We start from the raw sequence: 17706 nt of genomic DNA on the forward strand, positions 1-17706 counted from the left end.
CCTGGAAAAGGCAGCTCTGCCTTTAAGTAGGCCTCTGCTTTCCCCCGATGCTAGGGGACTATGCCTCTCCTGGGAGTTTTCTCGCCTTTTGCATTGTAACCCAGCATCAACGTTCTTCACTTTTTATTTTTATTTTTATTTATTTATTAAATTACTTTTCCTGAATGGCTTTCAGGAGGCAGCAGACCCTTCTGTGAATGGCTTTCAGGAGGCAGATAAACCTTCTGGGATAAGATCTGGGAAGGCTCTCGTCCCCAGTTACCCTCGGTACCGCGCCTTGAGGAGGGAACCTCTTCTTCAACGCCTTTCCCTACTGAAGAGTAGGGAAACTGTCTGTTCTCGGTTGGCATGTTCCCAGTCCTGCATCCCCTCCACCACGCTCTTGTACCTTGGAACCCAGAGGCCTCATGGTCATGGCAGCCGGTGGGGGTGTTCTTATTCCGGCACTGCCTTAAGACATGCTTAGGGACCCAGGGCTCCTGCTGTTGTTCCATAGTAATGCCTGTGTCCTCTGGATGGACACGCAGCACCTGGGAAGCTCTCGTTTCCCCACTGGAGACACCCTGGGCATGAGTCAGTGAGACCCTCTTTAGTCAAATGATCTGCGGCTTGGGGCAGGCCAGGGCATTCGTATTGGGCCTGGTTAGGCTCCCTGTTCTCGAGCATAACCTTTAACTCGTGCAAGAGTAGTTCTTTGAGATTCAGTGGTTTAGGCTCTTGCGGAATTGGTATGTTTGCTGGGATGGTGGTTTTGACTTGATGCTTATTCCCCTTTCTAATTTGGGAGCTAACTGGCTTGCTGGCTGTCAAGACCCTAGGTTGAGATTGATGTGTATGCAATTCCTTGGTCGTGAGTATCTCCCTGGACTCTGTGGTTACAACAGGTTCTGGATTCTTCATCTTTGTGCCCTGTTGCCCTCCTCTTGTACCTACTGGGATTTTCACCCTTACCCTTTGGCTCAAGACTCAAGGCACCTTGCCTTGTAGGCAGCCTGGCTGCTGTCTGCTGCCTGTGGTGTCACGTGTGACAGCTGGGAGAGTCTGGCTGCCGTTCTTAGTTTTCGGAACATGTTCTACCAACTGATGGTTGATGTTAGAGGCTGATTCCCACGGCGTTTTCTGTCTGTCCTAGCCCAGAGATAAAGTGGCAGGCAGAGGACGATTCGGGATAGGGGCTGGGTTTGTAGTTCCTACATTTACTTCTTGGAGCCATTTCAAGCTGGCAGCAACGTAGTTGAAGCTTCCAGGTTTACAATTTGCCCCAGAAGTCACGTTGGTTGGGCAGGAAAGGCTAGAATGGAATGTGGACTCTTGCGATTAGAAGAGCTGTATGATTTCCCTGGGGGAAGGTCCCAAGCCCCCGTCTTATGGAATCTTTAAACATGGTCTTCCAGCTCCTCTTCTGCACTAGATTCAACACAGGGAAATTCTGAAAGGTATTCAGGGTTAGTCCTCTACCCCTGATGGTGGAAAACTTCTCTCTCTCTCTCTATTTTTTTTTTTTTTTCAGTCTGGCGGACTTCTCAGAAACAGGTGCTGTCTGTCTCTTAGTGTACCCTGAATTCCGCACAGTCCCAGGCCACTGGCCTTTGTCGATTTCCTCAGACTTTCTGCTTAAATCTATCTTCAGGGCATTTTCAAGTTGTCTCTGTCTGCGCATACACCATGGAGTTCTTCACTGACGTGCTCCTATGTGCTTTCTCAGAATCCTACCCCGTTTCATTATCTGAAGGGCCAACTGGGTCCTTCAACAGATAATCTTCTGGTCCATTCTCTGGGATGCGACCCTGATCCTTCTTCCGGTCATCACTTTCCTTCTCCCGATTTTGGTCCTTCTCCAAATCATTGTTATCCTTCTCCAGGGCATCCTTGTACTATGCCAGGTCACTGGACTCTAGCTGAAGCATTTCTGGGTCCTCCATGTACGCCCTTTTAGACACACTCAATTTGATCTCACTCTTACAAATTAAAGTTCCCTGAGCTTCCACGATGGCCCCGAGACTCGGGACGCTGTGGAAGAGTACTCGGACCGCTCAACACTGCGAGAGACTGGTAGAACCTTTAAGGCAGGACCCTTGGGAAAGAGGGATGGGCCTCTTTTGAAGATGCGTCTCTAGTTGTTCTTTTGTTTTGTTTTGTTGTCCTCGAATCTCATCACTGAGATGAGACTGTGCGTGAGGGATAGAGATAGCAGCTCAGGCCTGGGGGGGGGGGTGGTGAGAGAGATTACAGCGTGGTCCTTGCTGGCACAGAGCACAGTGGGTAAACCCCACACACGGTCCTGCCCCTAAGCAACCCGTTCCATTCGAGATGTTGCATTTCGGTTGACATGACTCTCAGATTCATTCTGAGGTCTGTGAAAACACACTGCACAGATCTTGATGTTGGGTAGAGGACCGGATGGCAGTCTTGGGAGTGGGGATGGAAGGTGGGCCTGGGGCTGGTGATGAGGGAGGGGTTGGGATTGGGTTTGAGCCAGGAGTTGAGGTTGGTTCTCAGGCAAGGATGGAGGAAGTGGAAGGGGAACTACTGGGCATTCCTGCTCTGTGGAGGCACTTGGGATTTGTTCTGAGGCATCGGCAAGCAGGATAGAAGGACTCACTATGCGTAGTTTGGGAGACCCCAGAAGAGCTGGACGGGGATGTGCTTTAATGGACCTCCTCCAAGGTTGTAGGATATGGGTGCTGCTGCTGCATGGGCAGCTCTTTTGATTGGTCTTTGCTGTTGCAGAAAGGAAGGGAGGATGCCAAACCATGCTCATCAGCAACTCTTTGCTTTGGAAAAGCACGCTTTATTTCCTTCTACCTGAGGAAGTCACACCTGTTTTGGACTTTTTTCTCTCTAAGTTCCAGGGCATCGGGGCTGAGAAGTGAGATGGTAACAGGCTCTACAAGGTTGGCTGCAGGGTCTCCCCTGGAAGAAGCCTCGGAAGAATGGAGGACCCTAAACTCATGATGGAAATCACGTGGAGCCAGGGTTGAAGGGATGAAGTCTTTGGCACGAGTTTGCCACAAGAGAGGTCTAAAATTGACAAGCTGGATGGTTCAATGCCTGTGATTCTTTGGACATAATTAGATAACCCAGCATAGCTCTCTGGGGTTGAGCTTTCTGGAATAGGCGTCCTTGCGATGGAAATTATTTTAGGTGCAGTCAACGTCAAATTGCAGTGTGGCTGTGGTGAAGCAGACTGGGTTCGTGTGTGATGACAAGCATAGGCCGGAGTGCGATTCAGTGTCCGGGACATCTCCTTTGAGCTGACTTCTTGGGAAAGGGTAGATTCCAGAGATGATTGTTTTTAGAGACCCACTCTTTGTTGAACACTACAGTCCACTGAATTGGCATGGTGGTTGGGATAGTAGTTGGAAAGGCAGAGTTGGGCTGGGAATTTATCCATTGGATTTTGTAATCCAAGGGAGTAAAGTTCTCTGGTGGCAAAGAATCACCTGGTTGTCAGGTGGAAAGACATCAGCCATAGGGTGTTGGAGAGGATGTGGAGAAAGGGGAACCCTCTTAAAATATTATTGGGAATGCAAGTTAGTGCAGCCACTTTGGAAAATAGTGGTTATTCCTGAAGAAATAAAAAATAGAGCTTCCCTATGACCCTGCTATTGTGCTCCTGGGTATTTACCCCAACGATGCAGATGTAGTGAAAATAAGGGACATCTGTACCCCAATATTTATAGCAGCAATTGCCACAGTCACCAAAATGTGTAAAGAACCAAGATGCCCTTCAACAGATGAATGGATAAGGAAGATATGGTCCATATACACTATGGAGTATTATGCTTCCAACAGAAAGGATGAATACCTAACTTTTGTAGTAAAATGGATGGGACTGGAAGAGATAGGCTGTATGAAATAAGTCAAGCAGAGCGAGTCATTTACATATGGTTTCACTTATTTGTGGAGCATAACAAATAACATGGAGCACGTAGGGAGATGGAGGGGGAAGGGAGTTGAGGAAATTGGAATGGGAGGTGAACCATGAGAGAATATGGACTCTGAAAAACAATCTGAGGGTTCTGAAGGGGCGGATGTTGGGAGGTTGGGGGAGCCAGTGATGGGTATTAAGGAGGGCACGTATTGCATGGAGCACTGGGTTGGTGCAAAAGAATGAATTCTGTTATGCTGAAAAGAAATAATTTTTAAAAAGATTAAAAAAAAAAAAAGAAATCAGCCACAGGGATCACTGGGTCAGGTGAGAAGTTGGAGCCAGGTGGTGAAGAAGGCTCAGGCAGTGAAGCCGGTATTAGCTCTCCTGGAGGGACTGCTGAGAAGTCATAGGCGAAAGTGAACAACGAAGAAGTCACAGGAGATGTGGAAGCCAAGGGAGTAGATTCTTCCAGGACCTACAGGAACAGCAGTTGTGCTATTACACACCTCACAGGAGGGGGTCTAGTGATAACAGGTGATAATGCCGGCCGAGGGAGCTGCAGGAGACAGGACGTACAAAACTGCAGCCAGGCCCAGAACAAGGCGAGGAGGCCATGCAGGCCTGATAAAGGAGGGGCCACCTGAAGCCTCATGCCCCTTCACAATGCCCCACCTTTATGAATTGACAGTGTACTCAGCAACCTTCACCCCCATATCTGTTGCTATGGCAACCCCCGACTATGGCTATGACAGACAGCAATAAATCCTGCAATTGCATAAAACATGCTCTAAGAGGCAACAGGGTAGAGAGGAAATCTGGTCACCTTGTTAAAGTAGAGATCAGCTTCTGGGTCTCCTCCATGTCTATTTGTTACCATCTGTCGTCTGAAGAAATAGTAGAATGAGTTATGTAATGAGAGTAGAAACATAGGTATTAATACAGGAGTCCCCTTATTGGACAGCCTCGGGACATTGGGACTCTGAAAGCCCCAATAATCAATAGATGAGGGCAATGGGCCAATGATGTGAAGCTGGTTAGTAATCCAGCTTCCTGTATAAAGTACTTTCATGTAAATTATCCATGTGATGATCAGACCACCTCTATGAAGCAGAGAGGACAGGGAAGACTCCTGAGGATCCATGATGTCACAGAGCTTTCACAAAGTCAGGAGACCGATGTTCTGACTCTTGAAATCTCACATGGCCACCTATTGGGCAGCACTCATTGTCCAGATCCATCACTGCTTCATGCTCAGTAGTGGTCAGAGGAGGGGATCTGAGAAGGGTTTTGCACTCTGGCTACATTTCCATGAGCCTCTCCTCTGAGGGAATGTATCTAGCAGCTCGCATCCTCAGAGTTCATGGACCGGGCCCTCATGGAGAGGACAGCAAGGATCAGCCTTGGAGAGAGCTCAGGTGGAATAGGCAGAACCTTACCTTCCAATGTCTCTCCTTTCCTCCTCCTCTTGGCTCTGCCCTGACGCTAGAAGAAAAATGAACAGAATGAGAGGGATTGGGACCCATGTCTTATTTTTCTCTCATAAATGGAAATATCCTTTATGCAAGGATTCTAGGACTTTAGTAGAACTTTGTGTTCCTTGCTTTTTTCAGTTTTAAAGATGATAAAATGTTGTCCATATTTACTCTTTAGAAAACCCAGAGGACGACTTTGTCTAGGAGGTCCACACTTGGTATTCCCAATCAGAAGTCCTTTGTTCAATGAGGACATAGAAAAGGAAACCCAACAGTCAGACCTGTGCTGCCTCAGGTAGGACCCTGTATCCTAGGTCATAGCTCCGACCTCACTGTCTTCTCAGAGGCTTAGCAGTGTTCTCCTGATCGGCTCAGCATGAAGGAAGGCTTGATCAAGTGATGCTGGACATGGGAATGTGACTTGATATGGTCGAGTGCTGGGAAACTTTGTTCTCTTACACAGACCCCATCCTCTCAAAATAACCCAATCCAGGACTACAGAATCCCTGAGTTTGGGATCTTATCTAAGAACCACCACCATACCCAGATAGACTAGTTTCAATTAGAACCCCTAGTCCTTTCTTAACACTTACCCCTGCCAGGCCTCTTTTCCTAGAGGACTGAATGTCTATTCTCTTAAGACTTCCCATTTTAGGTGTTTCTCCCACTCTACCAACCTCCTATTAAAACCTGGGATTAGGGATCCTGGATGGCTCATTTGGTGAAGTGTCTGCTTTGGGCTCAGGTCAGGATTCCAGGGTCTTGGAAGGTAGCCCCACATTGCACTCCCTGCTTAGCTCTCCCTGTGTCCCACCGCCCAACACTGCTCACTTGCTTTCTCTTAAATAAAATCTTAAAAATAGATTAATTTGCTATTAAAAATGGAAACCATAATAATCTATGTAGAGTCCCCCCCAAAGGATTTTTTTTCCTTTTGGGTGGTTTTGGTTTTCCAGTTGGAAATGGAATCCCCACCAGGTAGCACAGAAACAGAAGGAGCAATCCTAACCCACAAAAGGAAGGTGAAGTTGGAATCAGTCTCCTAGCATGTTGAGCCAAAACTCAGACATGATTTAGTATCACTATTCAGAAATGAGAGAACCTTCCAGTGTTTGAACTCCATTGTCTGAATCACAATAGAGCCTATACTGTGCACACGCTGAATATATATCCTCCCCAGGCTTACATCACAGGGCACTATCACAAAGTTTCTGAGGGTGAAGGAGGGGACAATTGAACAAGGTGTAACCACAGCCACTAGCTCAGAAAACCCCTTCACCCCTGGGTACTTCAGGTCTGCCATCCTATTTTTGTACTCCTTTTCATCATTTATGAAACTTATGACATTTTCTATTGTTCCATGTATAATTCATATATTACCTGGGTCCCCCTTAGTGTTTTAGACCTTGGCTTGGGTCTTACCATGTCTGTGTCTTGGAAGTCTGTAAGATTACCTGGAATTTTTGCTTGTACCCTGACATTTACACTCAGGATCCCATAGGTCCTCAGATCCATCTTTCATATACAATGTGTTTGCCTGGGACACCTGGGTGGCTCAGTTGGTTAAGTAAACGCCCTCAGGTCAGGTCATGATCTGAGTGTTCTTGGATCAAGAACCACATCTAGCTCCTTGCTCCACAGAGAGCCTGCTTCCCCCACTCCCTCTGCCTGCATCTCCCTGATTGTGTGCTCTCCTGATTGTGTGCTCTCTGTCAAATAAATAAAACCTTTAAAAGAAAATGTGTTTGGCTTCCATGAACCCAGATAGAGACCTTAAATTTCTTTCACACTCACTTAGTTTCATACATGTTGCACAGCACATTTCAGTTTTTGTTTCATTCGGCCTTTAGTATCTTCCGTCAGAGAGGCTGACTCAATTAAACTCAATAATGCGTTATTCAATAATCCAAAAACTAAAGTCAATATAAAGTGAATGTAAATAATTAAACATTAAATCTTCAAATGGTGGGACGCCTGGGTGGCTCAGTGGGTTGAGCCACTGCCTTCGGCTCAGGTCATGATCTCAGGGTCCTGGGATTGAGTCCCGCATCGGGCTCTCTGCTAAGCAGGGGGCCTGCTTCCCTTCCTGCCTCTCTGCCTACTTGTGATTTCTCTCTGTCAAATAAATAAATTAAATCTTTTTAAAAAAATCTTCAAATGGTCTTGGGGGTAACTGTGTAGCACTCGTATTCCTAAAGTTAGTGAAGCTAAACTGCATAAAAGGTTTGGGGATAAGCTAACACACACACACACACACACACACACACACACACACACACACACACCCTTTGACAAAACAATCCAGTATATTTCATATTGAAGAATAAAGTATTTTCTCTATTTCAGTCTCTCATAAAATTTCGACCCCAATTGTTCTTACTCTACCTAAAATACTGTGTTCTGTACATCAATATCCTACTAGGTATACAAGTTCCTTCTCAGTGAGTTGCAACCCTGTAACAAATGCCATAGACTGGGTGGTTTAAATGACACACATTTTTCATAGTTCGGGAGGATGGGAATTCCAAGATCAAGGCACAGAAGATTCAGTGTCTGTTGACACCTTCCTCCTGGTTCACACGCAGGTGCATCTTCTCCCTACAACCTGATGTGGCAGAAAAAGTGGGTGAGAGGTTTCTGGGGTCTCTATTCTAAGGACACTAAACTCATTTATGAGGGCCCACCCTCATGACCTAATCAACTCCCAACGTCCCCATCTCCTAATACCATCACATTAGGATTAGGGTTTCATCATATGAATTTGGGGAGGAGTACAAACATACAGTTCATAAACTCCCCAAAGGCTGGGATAGGTTACAGGCTGCTAAGTAAGCTACTGATCCCCTCCTGTGGTGGCAGGGTGGGACCCAGGAGTGTGACAGCCTTCCTGCAGAATGTAGTCTTGAATATCCTCACCTGATTGTCCTTGTGGGTCTTGTATATCCTTTCCTAAGATCGCCTTGCCAGGAAAAGGGGTTGAGAAGCTCCACCCTAGATTATCATCCCCACGTATGTTTGAGAATCAACTACCTGTGACAGTTTTTCCAGCTTCCTTTTTGTCAGGTTTAAATAATCCCAGTATTTCCTTCCACTCTTCCTCCATCTTCTTTTCTAAACTCTTTTATCTTCGTGGCAGCTGTCCTCTGAACTGCTCCTAACTTCTCACGTCTTAAACTGGGATGCCCTTTATTTGACACCCCTGGCCTAGCATTATGAACTTGGTCATCTGTGAAAGGGTAGGACAGCCTTCACCCTGGCCCAGCAGAGTCTCTTTTTGGTTCTGCAGGAACAGGTCCCCTGCCTGGAAGATCAGACCTGCCCAGAGTCACCGCTTCTTCCTCATCCTGACATGCAGTCTCAGCCACATTTTCATTTAATAAATAGTTACTTTTGGAAGCCAAGAGACACAAACACCTGTTAAGTCCTGGTCTCCGTCCTTAAGGACTTCATGGTGCTGTTCTAGGGAAAAGCCCTGTGCAGGCTGAGAGTTACACAGGACCCAGGACAGGTATCCTGTTGCATTTGGAAATTGCCAGGTTATCTCTGGAACAGAGGAACAAAGTGACAGGCAATGTGGGTTACAAATGCTCGCACACACCATGCTTCCTAGAAAGGCAACTCTGCATGTCTAATCTCTGTGATTATCTGATATAAATTTATGACTCTTTGAGAGTATAGTCGAAGAATGGCTTTTCTCTTTTAAAAGGGCATGTGTTGGCTAGATATCCTTATGTACATTTATGTGCATTGAGTTAAAACTTTTCTCAGAACCTGGTAGAGGTTCCTTCAAAATTTAAAGGAACAAGACCTGAAAGGTGTGTGTATACACACACACACACACACACACACACACACACACACACATATATAATCTCACCAAAAATAACCTCCACTGAGGTTCAGTAGGGGAGGTTCACAGCACTTCTCCTCCTACACTAACAGCAAGTGTAAATAGTTTGCTACTTTTTCAAGAAGTTTACTGGGAGCAACCTCACAATCACCCCATGGTGTAAGCAGCTCAGGTATTAGTGTGCCTCTATTATGAAAGAACAAAACTGAAGCTCAGAGAGCGTAAGTGACTTTTCTAGATCATTCAGCTGTAACTCGTAGAGCACTGATGATGAAATCCCCAATGTTCTCAACACCTCTATTTAAATAATAAGTGATATCCTAAAAAGCCATCTTAGTCCTAAAATTAAAGCAGCCATGTGACTGAGAGCATACACTTTGTCTGTTCAATGCTGGCAAATTTGTGATAAATGAAAAATTCTTTTTATTGTTCTATCACCACTTTAGGTACGTTTTCCTTTTCACTCTTGGCACCAATGTTTTTTTGTTTTTTTTTTAAAGATTTTATTTATTTATTTGACAGAGAGAAATCACAAGTAGATGGAGAGGCAGGCAGAGAGAGAGGGGGGGGGGAAGCAGGCTCCCTGCCGAGCAGAGAGCCCGATGTGGGACTCGATCCCAGGACCCTGAGATCATGACCTGAGCCGAAGGCAGCGGCTTAACCCACTGAGCCACCCAGGTGCCCCGGCACCAATGTTTTGATAGGTTTTCTCCATTGCCCTCTGAAAACCTACTTTCAAGAACCATATTATGTATGACTCTCAGTAAGGTGTAAGTGAGTAACAAGAGCTTAAAATGTCATCCTTCACAGGAATACATGTCACACAATTTACAGACATCTAACCCTTAAGCCTTATGTTAAAGCATTCACACGAACATCTCAGGAAGCCATCCGGAGGTAGCAAAGATGGCTTTTGGTAGAGCGAGATGTTCTCACAACCCCAGGACATCTTCCCAGCTGACCTGGGAATTGACCTGCATAAGTCCTGGATTTATACTACATAAGTCTTGTCCTGGGTTTTATACTACACTTGGTTATATCATCTCTAAGGAGGTATATTTTTAAAAAGCTCCAGTAAGATAATAGGCTTCTATTTGAAGAAACTCCATAGAGATAAGTGTAGATTCTCATATGTCCTCCATTTTCTAAGGACAGTCCTCCATGCTCTCTTATTCTCATCCTCCTCTCTGTCCCTGGGATAAGCCGTATGGGGTCACCTGTTTTTTCAGGATAATAAAAGACCTGCAGAACAGATTCTGGGGAAAAATCCTTTTAAACTATCGAAAAGTGTAGCTAGCTGTAAGATGTCTCTCATTCATTCACACACTGAACTCACTGAACTCTACTATGTAGTATTTGTAGTAGAAATAACAAGGTATTGCCTCAGCCCCTGAGCAGGTCATAGTTTACTGAGTGTTAGGGTCCGTGATCAAAGTATCGAGACTGAAACAAAGTGAAGGTCAAGCAAAGCTTTATTTCGCACCAAGCATCGAGAATCAAACTGACTGGTCAGGGCCATCTCTTGCAAAGAGGCGATGACGATGACCCCAACAAGGCCGCACCCAACATGGCCCCTCTGGATGAGGCTGTTCCTGACGGGGCCACTCCCCGGCCAAGGCCGCTCTGGATGAGACCATTCCCTGACAGGGCTGCTGCAGACGAGGCCTCTCCACAGACGATGATGCTCCTGAGTAGGCAATTCACTGAGGAGGCCTCACGTCGAGGAAACCGCTCCCAGAATGAAGCTGCTCCCCAAGGCCATCTGGGGAGGCCTCAGCTCGGGGCGGTGAGGCCGCTGGCTGTGGGGCTGCAGCTTGGGGAGGCGGGGCTGCTGGCGGCAGGGCTGCGGGCAGTGGGGCCGCTCCCAGTGGTAGGGTCAGCATGGTTCCCTACAACTATCACTTCCGTGGCTATCCTGACGGCTATCCTAAGTGCTCTCCCAACTAATGACTCTTCTACTCCTTTCACGGCTCTGATGGCTCTCACAGCTCTGACCACTCTCCTACTCCTCCTATTCCTCAGCCTCGCAAATTAACCTTTATAGGGGTGGTTGATCCCGGCCCACACACAGGTGGCCAATGATATTTAAACTCACTTCAGTAAATATATGCACGCCCCACTGATCGGATGTCTTCACCTGGCCTGACCTGCCCTTGTATCTAGGCTTTGCAAGTAAGTTCCTCTGGGAGGGGCATGGTCAATCTAAGTTTACTGCATGGGGTCAATCTAAGTTTACTGCAACAAAATGGCTCCCTCTGGTTAAGTAGGCCCTTACATTCCCCACCTTTGGAGATTAGTCAAATCCTTGACTTTTCAGCCAGTTCTATGTTATATTGAGTATGTAAGTCTAACATTTTTGTTGCTCTAGTGCTCTTTTGTACAAATGACACTAGTGCACAGTCGGCTGATGAGTTAGACATTTACTGCTTCGTAGAACCTTTTCCATTTTTTCCTAATTTCCTTCATCTAATTTTCTACCTATACTTTAAATAAACAGATAACAATAGGAGCAACAATAAACTCACAGTTTTTTTAGTCTTAGCTTTAGTCCATGGTCAGCGGGTTCTGTTGACTGCAGCTTCAATCTGTGGGGGACGTCCTTACTCTTGGCTCCTTTGATGTGACCCGCATGAACCCAGGCCCTAATGCCTTCTACTTTTACTGCCGTGGGGATGGTCAGGATAATAGTAAATGGTCCCTTCCAGCGAGGCTCCAAGTTCCCCACTTGATAGCGACGTATCCAAACCAAGTCCCCGGGCTGGTAAGGATTTGGTTCCACCTCCGTCTCCGTACCAGTGTGGGAAGTCTGGATCCCTGCATGGGCTTTTTTTTTTTTTTTTTAAGACAGACTGTAATGCCTGCAGTGACTGGAGTCATTTCTGCTAGGGCAACCTCCTGTAGCCGAGGACAGAGTGTCGGGGGGTGGGGGTCTCCCAAACATTATTTCAAATGGGGTCACCTTGTTTAAATAGGGTGTACATTGTGCCCTGAAGAGGGCAAAAGGAAGGAGATCCACCCATCCACCACCAGTTTCCATAATTAACTTTGTCAAGGTCTCTTTAAAAGTCCGGTTCATTCTCTCTACTTGTCCGGAACTCTGGGGCCGATAGGCACAATGTAGCTTCCAATTAGTGCCCATGGCCTTGGCCAATGCCTGTGAGACTGAACTCACAAATGCAGAGCCATTGTCTGACCTGATTGCAAGAGGCACTCCAAACCTAGGAATCATTTCTTCTAGTAGCCTTCTTACCTACCACTCCTGCTGTCTCATGTTTGGTGGGAAAAGCCTCTACTCAGCCTGAAAAGGTATCTACAAAAACTAACACATACTTGTGCCCATATTTTCTACGTTTCATTTCTGTAAAATCTATTTCCCAATAAATTCCTGGTTCCTTAACTCTCTTTTCCCTGTTCCCTTTCTTGTTCCTCCCGCATTAACTGCCTGGCATTGAGCACATCTATAGACTATATCCTGAACCATATGCCCTAATGTAACCTGGAACTGCTTGCCTTTAAGTTCCTTGAGTTTGCATGACCCCCAAATGAGTGCCCTGATGTATCTGGTCTACTAACTTCTTACCTAGTCTTCGAGGAAGAATTAACTTTCCTCTTTTAGTCTTAGCCCAGTCCCCTTTGTAGTCTAATTTAGCCCATTTTTGTAAATACTTTAAATCTTCCTCTGAATAGTCCGATTTTTCTGGTAGGGCTAGAGCCGGGAGTGTAACCAGCTCTTGAAATGTTTCTCAGGCTGCTTGCTTTGCAGCTCGATCTGCTAATTGGTTTCCTTTTGAAATCAGATCAGTCCCCTTTTGGTGTCCGGAGCAATGCATAACAGCCACCTCTTTTGGGTCCCAAATAGGCTGGAGGAGAGCCAATATTTCTCCTCTGTTTTTAATTCCTTTTCCTTCTGCTGTTAATAGGCCCCCTTCTTTATAAATAGGCCCATGTTTATGGAGAGTAGCAAAGGCATACCTGCTGTCCGTATAGATGTTGGCAGTTTTACCTTGGCCATCTGCAATGCCTTAATGAGTGCAATCAGTTCCACTGTTTGTGCCAAAGTTCCATGTGGCAGGACTGCTGTCCAGATTTCCTGCTCAGAAGAAACCACTGCAGCCCCCGCATACCTCTTTCCATTGACCATGTAGCTACTCCCACCTGTGAACAGAGTCATCTCGGCATCCAGGAGGGGAATGTCTCTGAGATCTGGCCTTATTCCTGTGACTTGGGTTAGGACCTCCCCACAGTCATGTGGATGGTCAGCCAGCTCCTCTGGCAGCAGTGTGGCTGGATTTAGCATCGCTGGGGGCCAGAAGGTCACTCTTGGTTCATTGAGGAGAAGGGCCTGATACCCTGTCACTCAGGTGCTTGTCATCCATTGGTCTGGTGGAGTCCAGAGAAGGCCCTCAATAGCTTGTGTGGTGGTTACGATAAGATTTTGACCCAAAGTCAATTTACTTGCATCCTTGACCAGGAGGGCTGTTGCAGCAATTATGCGGAGGCAAGGGGGGAACCCAGCTGCAACTGGATCTAGTTTTTTGCTAAGATAGGCTACTGGCCTTCACCAAGGCCCCAGAGTCTGAGTTAAAACTCCTTTGGCCACCCCTGCTTTTTCATCCACATACAAGTGGAAGGGCTTGGTAACATCTGGGATGGCCAATGCTGGGGCACTCAGTAAGGCTGCTTGTAATTTCCAAAATGCTCTTTCTGCCTCAGCTGTCCACTCTATCATGGTGAGCCCTCCTTTTGCCAGTTTGTAGAGAGGTCAGGCAATCTCTGCAAACCACGGTATCCACAGCCTACAGTAGCCCACCATCCCAAGAAACTCCCTCACTTGTCGGAACGTGATGATAAGGGGGGGTATCAGGTGATCACCTGTTTCCTGGACTCAGTGAACGCACTCCCTCATGGAGATCAAAGCCTATATAAGTGGCATGGCTCTGACAGAGCTGTGCTTTCTTTGCTGACACGCGATAACCTTTTTCCTGCAGAATCTGTAAGACAGCCCTCGTCCCCCACAAACATGACTCATAGTCCTCAGTGGCTACTAACAAGTCATCAGCGTACTGTAATAGAGTGACTCCTGGGTTGGAGGTTCTGTACTCATGCAAATCCTCATGTAGGGCCTTGTCGAAGATAGTGGGTGAATTCTTGAACCCTTGGGGAAGTCTTGTCCAGGTCAGCTGGCCTTGGAATCCTTCTTGTGGGTGAGACCACTCAAAAGCAAAAAGGGGCTGAGATTCCCTTCCTAAAGATACACAGAAAAATGTATCCTTGATATCTAAGACAGTATACACAGTTCTTGGGGCCCAGGAGGGAGAGTAAGGTATAGGGGTTAGGCACCGTCGGGTGGATATCTTCAACCCATTTATTAACTTCCCGCAAGTCGTGGACGGGTCAGAACTCCCCAGTCTCGGCCTTTTTGATGGAAAGCAAAGGTGTGTTCCATGGAGATTTGCAAGGTACTAGGATCCCGTCTCCTCAGAGGCAGTTAATGTGTTTTCTGATCCCTTCCTTTGCTTCCCAGGGAAGGGGGTACTGCCAAACATGAACAGCCATAGCTGTTGCACTTAATTGTACCGCCACTGGAGGTTGTTCCTTGGCCAAGCCAGGGGGCTTCCCTTCTGCCCAGATCTCGGGAAACTCATCCTGTAGGATTTGGAGAAGGCTCCCCCCTTTGTCTCCTCTGCTTTTGAGACTGGCTTATAAAGGAGGTATTCATCTACTGCTGCCATAAGCACCTGTACAGTGGGTTGTCTCAAGATTACAGTCATGCCTCCTTCCGAGAACTGAATACCAGCTCTTAACTTGTGGAGGAGATCTCTTCCCATCAAGTTATATGGGGCATTAGGGAGGACCAAAAATCAACATTTAACTACTCCCAGGGCCAAATTTAAAGTCCTTTCTGTTGTCCATTTATGTCTCTCTGTGTCATTTGCTCCTTGTACCCAAACTTCCTCTCCAGATAGTTTTCTCATATGTTTAAGAATGATGAAAATTGGGCTCCCGTGTCCACCAAAAAATCAACTGATTTCCCCTCCACTTCAATTTTTACCCAATGTTCAGGGAGGGGCTCCAAACCATGGCCCCTTCAGTCTCTGGTGGCAAGCATTGCTGTCTTCCTTTTGGGGCACTCCCTGGCCCAATGTCCTTTTTTCTTACAGCAAGCACACTGATCTGAATCTAAGTCTTCCCACCTGCCTTCTCTGTGCTTAGGCTTTTCCTTCCATTTACTATCCCCTACCCATCTCCTCCCAGCCTCATGTAATGCCAAAACCTTAACCAGTTTTTTTTTTTGTCTGTTTTTCATCCTCTTGTGCATCCCTGTTGTTAAACACTTTTTCTGCTATTCCCACTAACTCAGTCAGATTCTTCCCTTCAAATCCTTCAATTTTCTGAAGTTTCCTATATCTGGGGCTGACTGACTAGCAAAGCAAGATTGTCTAAATGAGCTATTGTGCAACTTCCCTGAAGTTTACTTCAAGTTGTCTAGCTTAAGTAAACAAACATTTAAAGACAATCAAATCTAGATTTTAACATCCATAAAGGTGTGTTATTAAAACATAATTTTTCTCTCTAAAATAACCCTCATTTTCAGAGATAGCCAAATCAGGACTTGTTTGAAAAACAAGTCCAGTTTTAACAAGCTTGGCCTAATTAGTTACATAAGCTCAGCAAGAACAGTGAGGGATCATATAAATCTTTTATAATCTGCTCTGCTGGAACTTCTCATAAGGAATCTCTAGGCTGAACTTATGATAGCCTCTCCAGGACAGAAGCCAAGCTACATACTTGCCATCAGACATGCCTGCAATACCGGTCGATTTGGGCGAATTCCTCTTCCTGAGGCCCCCAAAGAATCCTGAGGTTCCTGCACCTGCCAGGAAGTAACATCCTTTACTCACCTGGTGAGGCTGCTGGGAACTCTGTAAGCAAGGTATCAGGCCAACAGTTCCAAAGGGCTTTACAGTTCCAGGTTTTATAAAGTCAACCTTAGATACTTTAAGCTGTCTAGTCATATCTGAGTCTTTTCAAATATGACATTCCAGTCAAAGCCATGGTAAAATAACCAGAGTTTCCAATGGTGTCCTGTTACAAGGAGAACAGATTCTTATTGACCTTATGCAAATGACTGATTGCCATGGAAGAAAGAGTACTTGCTGAGACCTTTTCATTTCAGAGGGTTCAGATAGAAAGAGTTGAATACCTTGATTTGTTTATAAATGACTACATTTTTATCTCTGTAAGTTACAGATAACTTAAGAAAAAAGTTTCCCTAGTCTGGAAGAGCAAACATAAGACAAAACATCAAGAGATACAACATTACAATCTTTCAGTTCACCTAGTCCCATGTTAATAATTCTGGTTTAGTCTGAATGCAGCTTTTACTTCTGTAAGTTCTTACCCATTTCATTCCAGGATTTCAGCATATCAAAGACCTGTATTTGTCCTGAAAGTCTTTCCATATGAATTTCCTTTAAGGCGGAAGTCATTTTACAAGAAAATTCTTAGAAGGCAAATTTATGAATCAGTTAAGCACAAAACGTGTTCACAAGCTGATTTCAAAAGCACAAACCCAGTTCCAGCAGCCAACGCCCTAGCATTTTATCCCACTTGGTTAAGACCTAGATGTCCAACAAATTTAATTCCATTTGTCATTCAAGTAACCCTTCACAAGTTTCAGGTTACCAAAGACTTTGGAAGCCACTTTAACAATTACCCATTAAAACCTTGAGACAGAAATATAACCATCTCCACTCAGATGCCATGCTCTCCCACCAGCAAGGGGAAGGGGTTAGGCAGACCACATTGGGCCAGAGAAGGCAAGGAATTCCCTGTTTGTCCCATTCCTCCAAATACTACAAACAACACAACAGACAACAAATGAACCAGGCAAAGACAACTGCAGGCCCAATGATTCTTACACAGAACCTGCCACTGGTGGAGGCTTTCTTTATCCCCCAACTGCCTAGGGGGACTCGAACCCCTCAACCGTCCAGGGGGACTTGAACCCCCCCAACCGCCCAGGGGGACTAAAACCCCCCTTCGATCTCCTGACTGCCTAGGGGGACTCAAACCCCCCGAGACAACCCAGGGGGACTTGAACCTCCTCACCATCTAAGGGGACTTGAGCCCCCCTGACTGCCCAGGGGGACTCAAACCCCCTGCCAATCTCCTGACCGCCTAGGAGGACTTAAACCCCCAGAGACAGCCCAGGGGGACTTGAAGCCCCTGACCATCTAAGGGGACTTGAAGCCCCCCTACCACCCAGGGGGACTCAAACCCCCCGTCGATCTACCAGCAGAGGGATGGGGCATCCCCACATCCACTCCAGCCCTGGGGAGCATGGCTGCGTCCAGCTTCTTCCCAGTGGGCCATACCCTGGAGCTCTAACCAGACGGACTGACAAGATCCCAATACCTCTGGAGGCTTTTCCCAAAAATTCCGATGCTGGCTCAGTTCTCGTCGTTTGATCCGGGTGACCCTTCCAATGTTAGGGTCTGTGATCAAAG

General features: G+C 46.3%; 2 pseudogenes across 2 annotated transcripts in view; one reads left to right on the forward strand and one right to left on the reverse strand.

Annotated features, from left to right (window-relative positions):
• Positions 1–17706, forward strand: part of LOC309846291 (spermatogenesis-associated protein 31D1-like) — a 911407-nt pseudogene that overhangs the window by 111909 nt on the left and 781792 nt on the right. The window lies entirely within an intron of this gene.
• LOC309847197 (spermatogenesis-associated protein 31D3-like) lies at positions 2227–3334 on the reverse strand (annotated as a pseudogene). The gene has a single exon. The product of its transcript is annotated as a spermatogenesis-associated protein 31D3-like (transcript).

Source organism: Mustela nivalis (genome assembly GCF_964662115.1).
Source record: "Mustela nivalis genome assembly, chromosome: 13".
NCBI lineage: Eukaryota > Metazoa > Chordata > Mammalia > Carnivora > Mustelidae > Mustela > Mustela nivalis.